Raw genomic sequence first — 14,091 nt, 5'->3', positions numbered from 1 at the left:
ATCATTGTGGACGTTCTGCCTCTTATCCTATGCTTTACATGCAATTCCAGTCTACCTCCTGAAATCGGTTTCCTGCAATTCTGCCCCGCTTTCAAGTCCTCTTGGCAGCCTTACTTCAATATATTTTTGGACGATAGCTGTCATTTATAACTCTGCAGGTTTGTGAATTACAGGGGCCCTGAGCTCCTTTCTTCAACTCGCTTTCTTGTGAGCTGGCCGCAACACCGCAGGATTGCTTCAGGCCCTAGTGTGGTTCTGGAATGGCTCACTGAGCCTTTGGTTAATTCCTCTTCTTGGTGGGAAATGAGAGTTAAATTTACCCGTCCAGACATCTCCAGCTAGTCTCTCATTGGTTCTCCCTATTCCTGTTCATTTTCCGCAGAAATTGCAAACTGGGCCAAACAGGAGGTTAAAGGCACTGACTCTCCAAGTGGGGAGAGTGTTAGTAAAGCATCTGGAATGTTGCACCCGAGTACCAGGGGACGAAAACTGAGACACATTTGAACACGTTTCCCGATCACACGGTGGATCATCCTCTGGGTTCCACATGCATGTTTTAGCTGAAGGAAGAATCCCTTAAACCTGGAGAGTTGAGAACCATGGAATGGGTACCATGCAATATGACTTCAAAGGGTCTGCATTTGCTCACCGAACCTCACCAATCCTATCACTGTTGCATTTTTGCCGCTGTACACACGCTTGATTCTCTTTCGGAGACATATAAATCCATTGGTTTTAAGATTCTTACTAGTCAGGTATATTCTTAGGCGTTTAATATGGGGTGTTGAGTCCACTTCGTTGAGCAAGCAGTAGCTCTTGTCTATTACATATTTGGCTTATCGAAAGGTATCTGTGCTAATTTCAATCTCTGGTTTTATGCAGCACCCCAACTCACCTTTCCCCTTAAGAAAGCATAAGTTGGTTTTCTACATTTGAGACCCTATTCTGTTTTGTAATTCAGTTCCTGTGTAGCCAAGTTTACATTCCGTGTATTAGTGATATCTTATGATGTTTCTTTTTCTGTTTGACTTATTTCACTTAGAATCATCGTACCTGAATCCACTCATTATGCTGCTACTGGCCTGATGACATAGATTTCATTGCTGAGTGATATTGCATTGTACGTTAGTACCACAACTTCTTTATCCATTTTTCGCTTTCTGTGATATTGAACTTGTACCGTAAACGAGGTTCTTGTAAACAGAGCCGTCTCAAACTTTGGGGTGGCTGTGTCTTTTTGATTTTAATTTCCCTAAGCTATAGTACCATAAGTAGAAGTGCCCTAGGCTCTGTTGCTTTGTTTTTTAGATGTTTCAGGAAACACCATACACTTCTCCAGAGTGTTTGTTGGCAATTTGCATCCCGCCCCTCAGCATAACAAGGCTCCCAGTTCTCCATGGCCTGTCCTGCCTTTCAGGATTTTACACTTTTTTCAGATGGCCCTTTTGACCGGGGGGCAGTGAGACTTCATTGTAGTGCAGATATCCTTTGCAAGCTTGCTTGGTTGGCCAAAAAGGACGTATGCGTTTTTTCCTGAATATATTCAGGAAAAAACGCATACGCCCTTTTTGGCCAAGTGCATCATTGTGGACGTTCTGCCTCTTTTCCTATGCTTTACATGCAATTCCAGTCTACCTCCTGAAATCGGTTTCCTGCAATTCTGGCCCACTTTCAAGTCCTCTTGGCAGCCTTACTTCAATATATTTTTGGACTATAGCTGTCATTTAGAACTCTGCAGGTTTGTGAATTACAGGGCCCCTGAGCTCCTTTCTTCAACTCGCTTTATTGTGAGCTGGCCGCAACACCGCAGGATTGCTTCAGGCCCTAGTGTGGTTCCGGCATGGCTCGCTGAGCCTTTGGTTAATTCCTCTTCATGATGGGAAATGAGAGTTACATTTGCCCGTCCAGACACCTCCAGCTAGTCTCTCATTGGTTCTCCCTATTCCTGTTCATTTTCCACAGAAATTGCCAACTGGGCCAAACAGGAGGTTAAAGGCACTGACTCTCCAAGTGGGGAGAGTGTTAGTAAAGCGTCTGGAATGTTGCACCCGAGTACCAGGGGACGAAAACTGAGACACATTTGAACACGTTTCCCGATCACACGGTGGATCATACTCTGGGTTCCACATGCATGTTTTAGCTGAAGGAAGAATCCCTTAAACCTGGAGAGTTGAGAACCATGGAATGGGTACCATGCAATATGACTTCAAAGGGTCTGCATTTGCTCACTGAACCTCACCAATCCTTTCTCTGCTGCGTTTATGCCGCTGTACACACGCTTGATTCTCTTTCGGAGACATATAAATCCATAGGTTTTTTAAAATTCTTACTAGTCAGGTATATTCTTAGGCGTTTAATATGGGGTGTTGAGTCCACTTCGTTGAGCAAGCAGTAGTTCTTGTCTATTACATATTTAGCTTATGGAAAGGTATCTGTGCTAATTTCAATCTCTGGTATTATGCAGCACCCCAACTCACCTTTCCCCTTAAGCAAGCATATGTTGGTTTTCTACATTTGAGACCCTATTCTGTTTTGTAATTCAGTTCCTGTGTAGCCAAGTTTACATTCCGTGTATTAGTGATATCTTATGATGTTTCTTTTTCTGTGTGACTTATTTCACTTAGAATCATCGTACCTGAATCCACTCATTATGCTGCTACTGGCCTGATGACATAGATTTCATTGCTGAGTGATATTGCATTGTACGTAAGTACCACAACTTCTTTATCCATTTTTCGCTTTCTGCGATATTGAACTTGTACTGTAAAGGAGGTTCTTGTAAACAGAGCCTTCCCAAACATTGGGGTGGCTGTGTCTTTTTGATTTTAATTTCCCTAATCTATAGGACCATAAGTGGAAGTGCCTTAGGCTCTGATGCTTTGTTTTTTAGATGTTTCAGGAAACACCATATGCTTTTGCAGGTTGGCTGTTCGTAATTTACATCCCGCCCATCAGCATAAGAAGGCTCCCAGTTCTCCATGGCCTGTCCTGCCTTTCTGGATTTTACACTTTTTTCAGATGGCCCTTTAGACCGGGGGGCAGTGAGACTTCATTGTAGTGCAGATTTCCTTTGCAAGCTTGCTTGGTTGGCCAAAAAGGGCGTATGCGTTTTTTCCTGAATATATTCAGGAAAAAACGCATACGCCCTTTTTGGCCAAGTGCATCATTGTGGACGTTCTGCCTCTTTTCCTATGCTTTACATGCAATTCCAGTCTACCTCCTGAAATCGGTTTCCTGCAATTCTGCCCCGCTTTCAAGTCCTCTTGGCAGCCTTACTTCAATATATTTTTGGACGATAGCTGTCATTTATAACTCTGCAGGTTTGTGAATTACAGTGCCCCTGAGCTCCTTTCTTCAACTCGCTTTCTTGTGAGCTGGCCGCAACTCTGCAGGATTGCTTCAGGCCGTAGTGTGGTTCTGGCATGGCTCGCTGAGCCTTTGGTTAATTCCTCTTCCTGGTGGGAAATGAGAGTTAAATTTGCCCGTCCAGACACCTCCAGCTAGTCTCTCATTGGTTCTCCCTATTCCTGTTCATTTTCCGCAGAAATTGCAAACTGGGCCCAACAGCAGGTTAAAGGCACTGACTCTCCAAGTGGGGAGAGTGTTAGTAAAGCGTCTGGAATGTTGCACCCGAGTACCAGGGGACGAAAACTGAGACACATTTGAACACGTTTCCCGATCACACGGTGGAACATACTCTGGGTTCCACATGCATGTTTTAGCTGAAGGAAGAATCCCTTAAACCTGGAGAGTTGAGACCCATGGAATGGGTACCATGCAATATGACTTCACAGGGTCTGCATTTGCTCACCGAACCTCACCAATCCTATCACTGCTGCGTTTATGCCACTGTACACACACTTGATTCTCTTTCGGAGACATATAAATCCATTGGTTTTAAGATTCTTACTAGTCAGGTATATTCTTAGGCGTTTAATATGGAGTGTTGAGTCCACATCGTTGAGCAAGGAGTAGCTCTTGTCTATTACATATTTAGCTTATGGAAAGGTATCTGTGTTAATTTCAATCTCTGGTTTTATGCAGCACCCCAACTCACCTTTCCCCTTAAGCAAGCATAAGTTGGTTTTCTACATTTGAGACCCTATTCTGTTTTGTAATTCAGTTCCTGTGTAGCCAAGTTTACATTCCGTGTATTAGTGATATCTTATGATGTTTCTTTTTCTGTATGACTTATTTCACTTAGAATCATCGTACCTGAATCCACTCATTATGCTGCTCCTGGCCTGATGACATAGATTTCATTGCTGAGTGATATTGCATTTTACGTAAGTACAACAGTTTCTTTATCCATTTTTCGATTTCTGTGATATTGAACTTGTACCGTAAACGAGGTTCTTGTAAACAGAGCCGTCCCAAACTTTGAGGTGGCTGTGTCTTTTTGATTTTAATTTCCCTAATCTATAGGACCATAAGTGGAAGTGCCCTAGGCTCTGTTGCTATGTTTTTTAGATGTTTCAGGAAACACCATACACTTTTGCAGGTTGGCTGTTTGTAATTTACATCCCGCCCATCAGCATAAGAAGGCTCCCAGTTCTCCATGGCCTGTCCTGCCTTTCTGGATTTTACACTTTTTTCAGATGGCCCTTTTGACCGGGGGGCATTGAGACTTCATTGTAGTGCAGATTTCCTTTGCAAGCTTGCTTGGTTGGCCAAAAAGGGCGTATGCGTTTTTTCCTGAATATATTCAGGAAAAAACGCATACGCCCTTTTTGGCCAAGTGCATCATTGTGGACGTTCTGCCTCTTTTCCTATGCTTTACATGCAATTCCAGTCTACCTCCTGAAATCGTTTTCCTGCAATTCTGCCCCGCTTTCAAGTCCTCTTGGCAGCCTTACTTCAATATATTTTTGGACGATAGCTGTCATTTATAACTCTGCAGGTTTGTGAATTACAGGGCCCCTGAGCTCCTTTCTTCAACTCGCTTTCTTGTGAGCTGGCCGCAACACCGCAGGATTGCTTCAGGCCCTAGTGTGGTTCCGGCATGGCTCGCTGAGCCTTTGGTTAATTCCTCTTCATGATGGGAAATGAGAGTTACATTTGCCCGTCCAGACACCTCCAGCTAGTCTCTCATTGGTTCTCCCTATTCCTGTTCATTTTCCGGAGAAATTGCCAACTGGGCCAAACAGGAGGTTAAAGGCACTGACTCTCCAAGTGGGGAGAGTGTTAGTAAAGCGTCTGGAATGTTGCACCCGAGTACCAGGGGACGAAAACTGAGACACATTTGAACACGTTTCCCGATCACACGGTGGATCATACTCTGGGTTCCACATGCATGTTTTAGCTGAAGGAAGAATCCCTTAAACCTGGAGAGTTGAGAACCATGGAATGGGTACCATGCAATATGACTTCAAAGGGTCTGCATTTGCTCACCGAACCTCACCAATCCTTTCTCTGCTGCGTTTATGCCGCTGTACACACGCTTGATTCTCTTTCGGAGACATATAAATCCATAGGTTTTTTAAAATTCTTACTAGTCAGGTATATTCTTAGGCGTTTAATATGGGGTGTTGAGTCCACTTCATTGAGCAAGCAGTAGTTCTTGTCTATTACATATTTAGCTTATGGAAAGGTATCTGTGCTAATTTCAATCTCTGGTATTATGCAGCACCCCAACTCACCTTTCCCCTTAAGCAAGCATATGTTGGTTTTCTACATTTGAGACCCTATTCTGTTTTGTAATTCAGTTCCTGTGTAGCCAAGTTTACATTCCGTGTATTAGTGATATCTTATGATGTTTCTTTTTCTGTGTGACTTATTTCACTTAGAATCATCGTACCTGAATCCACTCATTATGCTGCTACTGGCCTGATGACATAGATTTCATTGCTGAGTGATATTGCATTGTACGTAAGTACCACAACTTCTGTATCCATTTTTCGCTTTCTGCGATATTAAACTTGTACTGTAAAGGAGGTTCTTGTAAACAGAGCCTTCCCAAACATTGGGGTGGCTGTGTCTTTTTGATTTTAATTTCCCTAATCTATAGGACCATAAGTGGAAGTGCCTTAGGCTCTGTTGCTTTGTTTTTTAGATGTTTCAGGAAACACCATAGGCTTTTGCAGGTTGGCTGTTGGTAATTTACATCCCGCCCATCAGCATAAGAAGGCTCCAATTTCTCCATGGCCTGTCCTGCCTTTCTGGATTTTACACTTTTTTCAGATGGCCCTTTAGACCGGGGGGCAGTGAGACTTCATTGTAGTGCAGATTTCCTTTGCAAGCTTGCTTGGTTGGCCAAAAAGGGCGTATGCGTTTTTTCCTGAATATATTCAGGAAAAAACGCATACGCCCTTTTTGGCCAAGTGCATCATTGTGGACGTTCTGCCTCTTTTCCTATGCTTTACATGCAATTCCAGTCTACCTCCTGAAATCGGTTTCCTGCAATTCTGCCCCGCTTTCAAGTCCTCTTGGCAGCCTTACTTCAATATATTTTTGGACGATAGCTGTCATTTATAACTCTGCAGGTTTGTGAATTACAGTGCCCCTGAGCTCCTTTCTTCAACTCGCTTTCTTGTGAGCTGGCCGCAACTCCGCAGGATTGCTTCAGGCCCTAGTGTGGTTCTGGCATGGCTCGCTGAGCCTTTGGTTAATTCCTCTTCCTGGTGGGAAATGAGAGTTAAATTTGCCCGTCCAGACACCTCCAGCTAGTCTCTCATTGGTTCTCCCTATTCCTGTTCATTTTCCGCAGAAATTGCAAACTGGGCCCAACAGCAGGTTAAAGGCACTGACTCTCCAAGTGGGGAGAGTGTTAGTAAAGCGTCTGGAATGTTGCACCCGAGTACCAGGGGACGAAAACTGAGACACATTTGAACACGTTTCCCGATCACACAGTGGAACATACTCTGGGTTCCACATGCATGTTTTAGCTGAAGGAAGAATCCCTTAAACCTGGAGAGTTGAGACCCATGGAATGGGTACCATGCAATATGACTTCACAGGGTCTGCATTTGCTCACCGAACCTCACCAATCCTATCACTGCTGCGTTTATGCCACTGTACACACACTTGATTCTCTTTCGGAGACAGATAAATCCATTGGTTTTAAGATTCTTACTAGTCAGGTATATTCTTAGGCGTTTAATATGGGGTGTTGAGTCCACATCGTTGAGCAAGGAGTAGCTCTTGCCTATTACATATTTAGCTTATGGAAAGGTATCTGTGTTAATTTCAATCTCTGGTTTTATGCAGCACCCCAACTCACCTTTCCCCTTAAGCAAGCATAAGTTGGTTTTCTACATTTGAGACCCTATTCTGTTTTGTAATTCAGTTCCTGTGTAGCCAAGTTTACCTTCCGTGTATTAGTGATATCTTATGATGTTTCTTTTTCTGTGTGACTTATTTCACTTAGAATCATCGTACCTGAATCCACTCATTATGCTGCTACTGGCCTGATGACATACATTTCATTGCTGAGTGATATTGCATTGTACGTAAGGACCACAACTTCTTTATCCATTTTTCGCTTTCTGCGATATTGAACTTGTACCGTAAACGAGGTTCTTGTAAACAGAGCCGTCCCAAACTTTGGGGTGGCTGTTTCTTTTTGATTTTAATTTCCCTAAGCTATAGGACCATAAGTAGAAGTGCCCTAGGCTCTGTTTCTTTGTTTTTTAGATGTTTCAGGAAACACCATACACTTCTCCAGAGTGGTTCTTGGCAATTTACATCCCGCCCCTCAGCATAACAAGGCTCCCAGTTCTCCATGGCCTGTCCTGCCTTTCAGGATTTTACACTTTTTTCAGATGGCCCTTTTGACAGGGGGGCAGTGAGACTTCATTGTAGTGCAGATATCCTTTGCAAGCTTGCTTGGTTGGCCAAAAAGGGCGTATGCGTTTTTCCCTGAATATATTCAGGAAAAAATGCATACGCCCTTTTTGGCCAAGTGCATCATTGTGGACGTTCTGCCTCTTTTCCTATGCTTTACATGCAATTCCAGTCTACCTCCTGAAATCGGTTTCCTGCAATTCTTCCCCGCTTTCAAGTCCTCTTGGCAGCCTTACTTCAATATATTTTTGGACGATAGCTGTCATTTATAACTCTGCAGGTTTGTGAATTACAGTGCCCCTGAGCTCCTTTCTTCAACTCGCTTTCTTGTGAGCTGGCCGCAACACCGCAGGATTGCTTCAGGCCCTAGTGTGGTTCCGGCATGGCTCGCTGAGCCTTTGGTTAATTCCTCTTCCTGGTGGGAAATGAGAGTTAAATTTGCCCGTCCAGACACCTCCAGCTAGTCTCTCATTGTTTCTCCCTATTCCTGTTCATTTTCCGCAGAAATTGCAAACTGGGCCAAACAGGAGGTTAAAGGCACTGACTCTCCAAGTGGGGAGAGTGTTAGTAAAGCATCTGGAATGTTGCACCCGAGTACCAGGGGACGAAAACTGAGACACATTTGAACACGTTTCCCGATCACACGGTGGATCATACTCTGGGTTCCACATGCATGTTTTAGCTGAAGGAAGAATCCCTTAAACCTGGAGAGTTGAGAACCATGGAATGGGTACCATGCAATATGACTTCATAGGGTCTGCATTTGCTCACCGAACCTCACCAATCCTATCACTGTTGCGTTTTTGCCGCTGTACACACGCTTGATTCTCTTTCGGAGACATATAAATCCATTGGTTTTAAGATTCTTACTAGTCAGGTATATTCTTAGGCGTTTAATATGGGGTGTTGAGTCCACTTCGTTGAGCAAGCAGTAGCTCTTGTCTATTACATATTTAGCTTATGGAAAGGTATCTGTGCTAATTTCAATCTCTGGTATTATGCAGCACCCCAACTCACCTTTCCCCTCAAGCAAGCAGAAGTTGGTTTTCTACATTTGAGACCCTATTCTGTTTTGTAATTCAGTTCCTGTGTAGCCAAGTTTACATTCCGTGTATTAGTGATATCTTATGATGTTTCTTTTTCTGTTTGACTTATTTCACTTAGAATCATCGTACCTGAATCCACTCATTATGCTGCTACTGGCCTGATGACATAGATTTCATTGCTGAGTGATATTGCATTGTACGTTAGTACCACAACTTCTTTATCCATTTTTCGCTTTCTGTGATATTGAACTTGTACCGTAAACGAGGTTCTTGTAAACAGAGCCGTCCCAAACTTTGGGGTGGCTGTGTCTTTTTGATTTTAATTTCCCTAAGCTATAGGACCATAAGTAGAAGTGCCCTAGGCTCTGTTGCTTTGTTTTTTAGATGTTTCAGGAAACACCATACACTTCTCCAGAGTGTTTGTTGGCAATTTACATCCCGCCCCTCAGCATAACAAGGCTCCCAGTTCTCCATGGCCTGTCCTGCCTTTCAGGATTTTACACTTTTTTCAGATGGCCCTTTTGACCGTGGGGCAGTGAGACTTCATTGTAGTGCAGATATCCTTTGCAAGCTTGCTTGGTTGGCCAAAAAGTGCGTATGCGTTTTTTCCTGAATATATTCAGGAAAAAACGCATACGCCCTTTTTGGCCAAGTGCATCATTGTGGACGTTCTGCCTCTTTTCCTATGCTTTACATGCAATTCCAGTCTACCTCCTGAAATCGGTTTCCTGCAATTCTGGCCCACTTTCAAGTCCTCTTGGCAGCCTTACTTCAATATATTTTTGGACTATAGCTGTCATTTAGAACTCTGCAGGTTTGTGAATTACAGGGCCCCTGAGCTCCTTTCTTCAACTCGCTTTATTGTGAGCTGGCCGCAACACCGCAGGATTGCTTCAGGCCCTAGTGTGGTTCCGGCATGGCTCGCTGAGCCTTTGGTTAATTCCTCTTCCTGGTGGGAAATGAGAGTTAAATTTGCCCGTCCAGACTCCTCCAGCTAGTCTCTCATTGGTTCTCCCTATTCCTGTTCATTTTCCGCAGAAATTGCAAACTGGGCCAAACAGGAGTTTAAAGGCACTGACTCTCCAAGTGGGGAGAGTGTTAGTAAAGCGTCTGGAATGTTGCACCCGAGTACCAGGGGACGAAAACTGAGACACATTTGAACACGTTTCCCGATCACACGGTGGATCATACTCTGGGTTCCACATGCATGTTTTAGCTGAAGGAAGAATCCCTTAAACCTGGAGAGTTGAGAACCATGGAATGGGTACCATGCAATATGACTTCAAAGGGTCTGCATTTGCTCACCGAACCTCACCACACCTATCACTGCTGCATTTATGCCGCTGTACACACGCTTGATTCTCTTTCGGAGACATATAAATCCATAGGTTTTAAGATTCTTACTAGTCAGGTATATTCTTAGGCGTTTAATATGGGGTGTTGAGTCCACTTCGTTGAGCAAGCAGTAGCTCTTGTCTATTACATATTTGGCTTATGGAAAGGTATCTGTGTTAATTTCAATCTCTGGTTTTATGCAGCACCCCAACTCACCTTTCCCCTTAAGCAAGTATAAGTTGGTTTTCTACATTTGAGACCCTATTCTGTTTTGTAATTCAGTTCCTGTGTAGCCAAGTTTACATTCCGTGTATTAGTGATATCTTATGATGTTTCTTTTTCTGTGTTACTTATTTCACTTAGAATCATCGTACCTGAATCCACTCATTATGCTGCTACTGGCCTGATGACATACATTTCATTGCTGAGTGATATTGCATTGTACGTAAGTACCACAACTTCTTTATCCATTTTTCGCTTTCTGCGATATTGAACTTGTACCGTAAAAGAGCTTCTTGTAAACAGAGCCGTCCCAAACTTTGGGGTGGCTGTGTCTTTTTGATTTTAATTTCCCTAAGCTATAGGACCATAAGTGGAAGTGCCCTAGGCTCTGTTGCTTTCTTTTTTAGATGTTTCAGGAAACACCATACACTTCTCCAGAGTGGCTGTTGGCAATTTACATCCCGCCCATCAGCATAACAAGGCTCCCAGTTCTCCATGGCCTGTCCTGCCTTTCTGGGTTTTACACTTTTTTCAGATGGCCCTTCTGACCGGGGGGCAGTGAGACTTCATTGTAGTGCAGATTTCCTTTGCAAGCTTGCTTGGTTGGCCAAAAAGGGCGTATGCGTTTTTTCCTGAATATATTCAGGAAAAAACGCTACGCCCTTTTTGGCCAAGTGCATCATTGTGGACGTTCTGCCTGTTTTCCTATGCTTTACATGCAATTCCAGTCTACCTCCTGAAATCGGTTTCCTGCAATTCTGCCCCGCTTTCAAGTCCTCTTGGCAGCCTTACTTCAATATATTTTTGGACGATAGCTGTCATGTATAACTCTGTAGGTTTGTGAATTACAGGGTCCCTGAGCTCCTTGCTTCAACTCGATTTCTTGTGAGCTGGCCGCAACACCGCAGGATTGCTTCAGGCCCTAGTGTGGTTCCGGCATGGCTCTCTGAGCCTTTGGTTAATTCCTCTTCTTGGTGGGAAATGAGAGTTAAATTTACCCGTCCAGACACCTCCAGTTAGTCTCTCATTGGTTCTCCCTATTCCTGTTCATTTTCCGAAGAAATTGCAAACTGGGCCAAACAGGAGGTTAAAGGCACTGACTTTCCAAGTGGGGAGAGTGTTAGTAAAGCGTCTGGAATGTTACACCCGAGTACCATGGGACGAAAACTGAGACACATTTGAACACGTTTCCCGATCACATGGTGGATCATACTCTGGGTTCCACATGCATGTTTTAGCTGAAGGAAGAATCCCTTAAACATGGAGAGTTGAGAACCATGGAATGGGTACCATGCAATATGACTTCAAAGGGTCTGCATTTGCTCACCGAACCTCACCAATCCTATCACTGCTGCGTTTATGCCGCTGTACACACACCTGATTCTCTTTCGGAGACATATAAATCAATAGGTTTTAAGATTCTTACTAGTCAGGTATATCCTTAGGCGTTTAATATGTGGTGTTGAGTCCACTTCGTTGAGCAAGCAGTAGCTCTTGTCTATTACATATTTGGCTTATGGAAAGGTATCTGTGCTAATTTCAATCTCTGGTTTTATGCAGCACCACAACTCACCTTTCCCCTTAAGCAAGCATAAGTTGGTTTTCTACATTTGAGACCCTATTCTGTTTTGTAATTCAGTTCCTGTGTAGCCAAGTTTACATTCCGTGTATTAGTGATATCTTATGATGTTTCTTTTTCTGTGTGACATATTTCACTTAGAATCATCGTACCTGAATCCACTCATTATGCTGCTATGGGCCTGATGACATAGATTTAATTGCTGAGTGATATTGCATTGTACGTTAGTACCACAACTTCTTTATCCATTTTTCGCTTTCTGTGATATTGAACTTGTACTGTAAATGAGGTTCCTGTAAACAGAGCCGTCCCAAATTTTGGGGTGGCTGTGTCTTTTTGATTTTAATTTCCCTAAGCTATAGGACCATAAGTGGAAGTGCTCTAGGCTCTGTTGCTTTGTTTTTTAGATGTTTCAGGAAACACCATACACTTCTCCAGAGTGGCTGTTGGCAATTTACATCCCGCCCATCAGCCTAACTAGGCTCCCAGTTCTCCATGGCCTGTCCTGCCTTTCTGGGTTTTACACTTTTTTCAGATGGCCCTTCTGACCGGGGGGCAGTGAGACTTCATTGTAGTGCAGATTTCCTTTGCAAGCTTGCTTGGTTGGCCAAAAAGGGCGTATGCGTTTTTTCCTGAATATATTCAGGAAAAAACGCATACGCCCTTTTTGGCCAAGTGCATCATTGTGGACGTTCTGCCTCTTTTCCTATGCTTTACATGCAATTCCAGTCTACCTCCTGAAATCGGTTTCCTGCAATTCTGCCCCGCTTTCAAGTCCTCTTGGCAGCCTTACTTCAATATATTTTTGGACGATAGCTGTCATTTATAACTCTGCAGGTTTGTGAATTACAGTGCCCCTGAGCTCCTTTCTTCAACTCGCTTTCTTGTGAGCTGGCCGCAACACTGCAGGATTGCTTCAGGCCCTAGTGTGGTACTGGCATGGCACGCTGAGCCTTTGGTTAATTCCTCTTCCTGGTGGGAAATGAGAGTTAAATTTGCCCGTCCAGACACCTCCAGCTAGTCTCTCATTGGTTCTCCCTATTCCTGTTCATTTTCTGCAGAAATTGCAAACTGGGCCAAACAGGAGGTTAAAGGCACTGACTCTCCAAGTGGGGAGAGTGTTAGTAAATCGTCTGGAATGTTGCACCCGAGTACCAGGGGACGAAAACTGAGACACATTTGAACACGTTTCCCGATCACACGGTGGATCATACTCTGGGTTCCACATGCATGTTTTAGCTGAAGGAAGAATCCCTTAAACCTGGAGTGTTGAGAACCGTGGAATGGGTACCATGCAATATGACTTCAAAGGGTCTTCATTTGCTCACCGAACCTCACCAATCCTTTCACTGCTGCGTTTATGCCGCTGTACACACGCTTGATTCTCTTTCGGAGACATATGAATCCATAGGTTTTAAGATTCTTACTAGTCAGGTATATTCTTAGGCGTTTAATATGGGGTGTTGAGTCCACTTCGTTGAGCAAGCAGTAGCTCTTGTCTATTACATATTTGTCTTATGGAAAGGTATCTGTGCTAATTTCAATCTCTGGTTTTATGCAGCACCCCAACTCACCTTACCCCTTAAGCAAGCATAAGTTGGTTTTCTACATTTGAGACCCTATTCTGTTTTGTAATTCAGTTCCTGTGTAGCCAAGTTTACATTCCATGTATTAGTGATATCTTAGGATGTTTCATTTTCTGTGTGACATATTTCACTTAGAATCGTCATACCTGAATCCACTCATTATGCTGCTATGGGCCTGCTGACATAGATTTCATTGCTGAGTGATATTGCATTGTACGTTAGTACCACAACTTCTTTATCCATTTTTCGCTTTCTGTGATATTGAACTTGTACCGTAAACGAGGTTCTTGTAAACAGAGCTGTCCCAAACTTTGGGGTGGCTGTGTCTTTTTGATTTTAATTTCCCTAAGCTATAGGACCATAAGTGGAAGTGCCCTAGGCTCTTTTGCTTTGTTTTTTAGATGTTTCAGGAAACACCATACACTTCTGCAGAGTGGCTGTTGGCAATTTACATCCCGCCCATCAGCATAACAAGGCTCCCAGTTCTCCATGGACTGTCCTGCCTTTCTGGATTTTACACTTTTTTCAGATGGCCCTTTTG

At 43.5% G+C, this 14,091-nt stretch overlaps 1 long non-coding RNA gene across 1 annotated transcript in view; it reads left to right on the top strand.

Annotated features, from left to right (window-relative positions):
• LOC137217937 (uncharacterized) overlaps nt 1-14,091 on the top strand; it is a 791,001-nt gene that overhangs the window by 730,928 nt on the left and 45,982 nt on the right. Inside the window, exon 3 of the long non-coding RNA XR_010940336.1 lies at nt 4,205-4,286. This is a non-coding gene — a long non-coding RNA (uncharacterized lncRNA). The remainder of the gene's footprint in view (nt 1-4,204; nt 4,287-14,091) is intronic.

This window comes from Pseudorca crassidens (assembly GCF_039906515.1).
Source record: "Pseudorca crassidens isolate mPseCra1 chromosome 1 unlocalized genomic scaffold, mPseCra1.hap1 SUPER_1_unloc_5, whole genome shotgun sequence".
Classification (NCBI taxonomy): domain Eukaryota; kingdom Metazoa; phylum Chordata; class Mammalia; order Artiodactyla; family Delphinidae; genus Pseudorca; species Pseudorca crassidens.
This window is presented reverse-complemented; position numbering and strand designations above follow the sequence as displayed.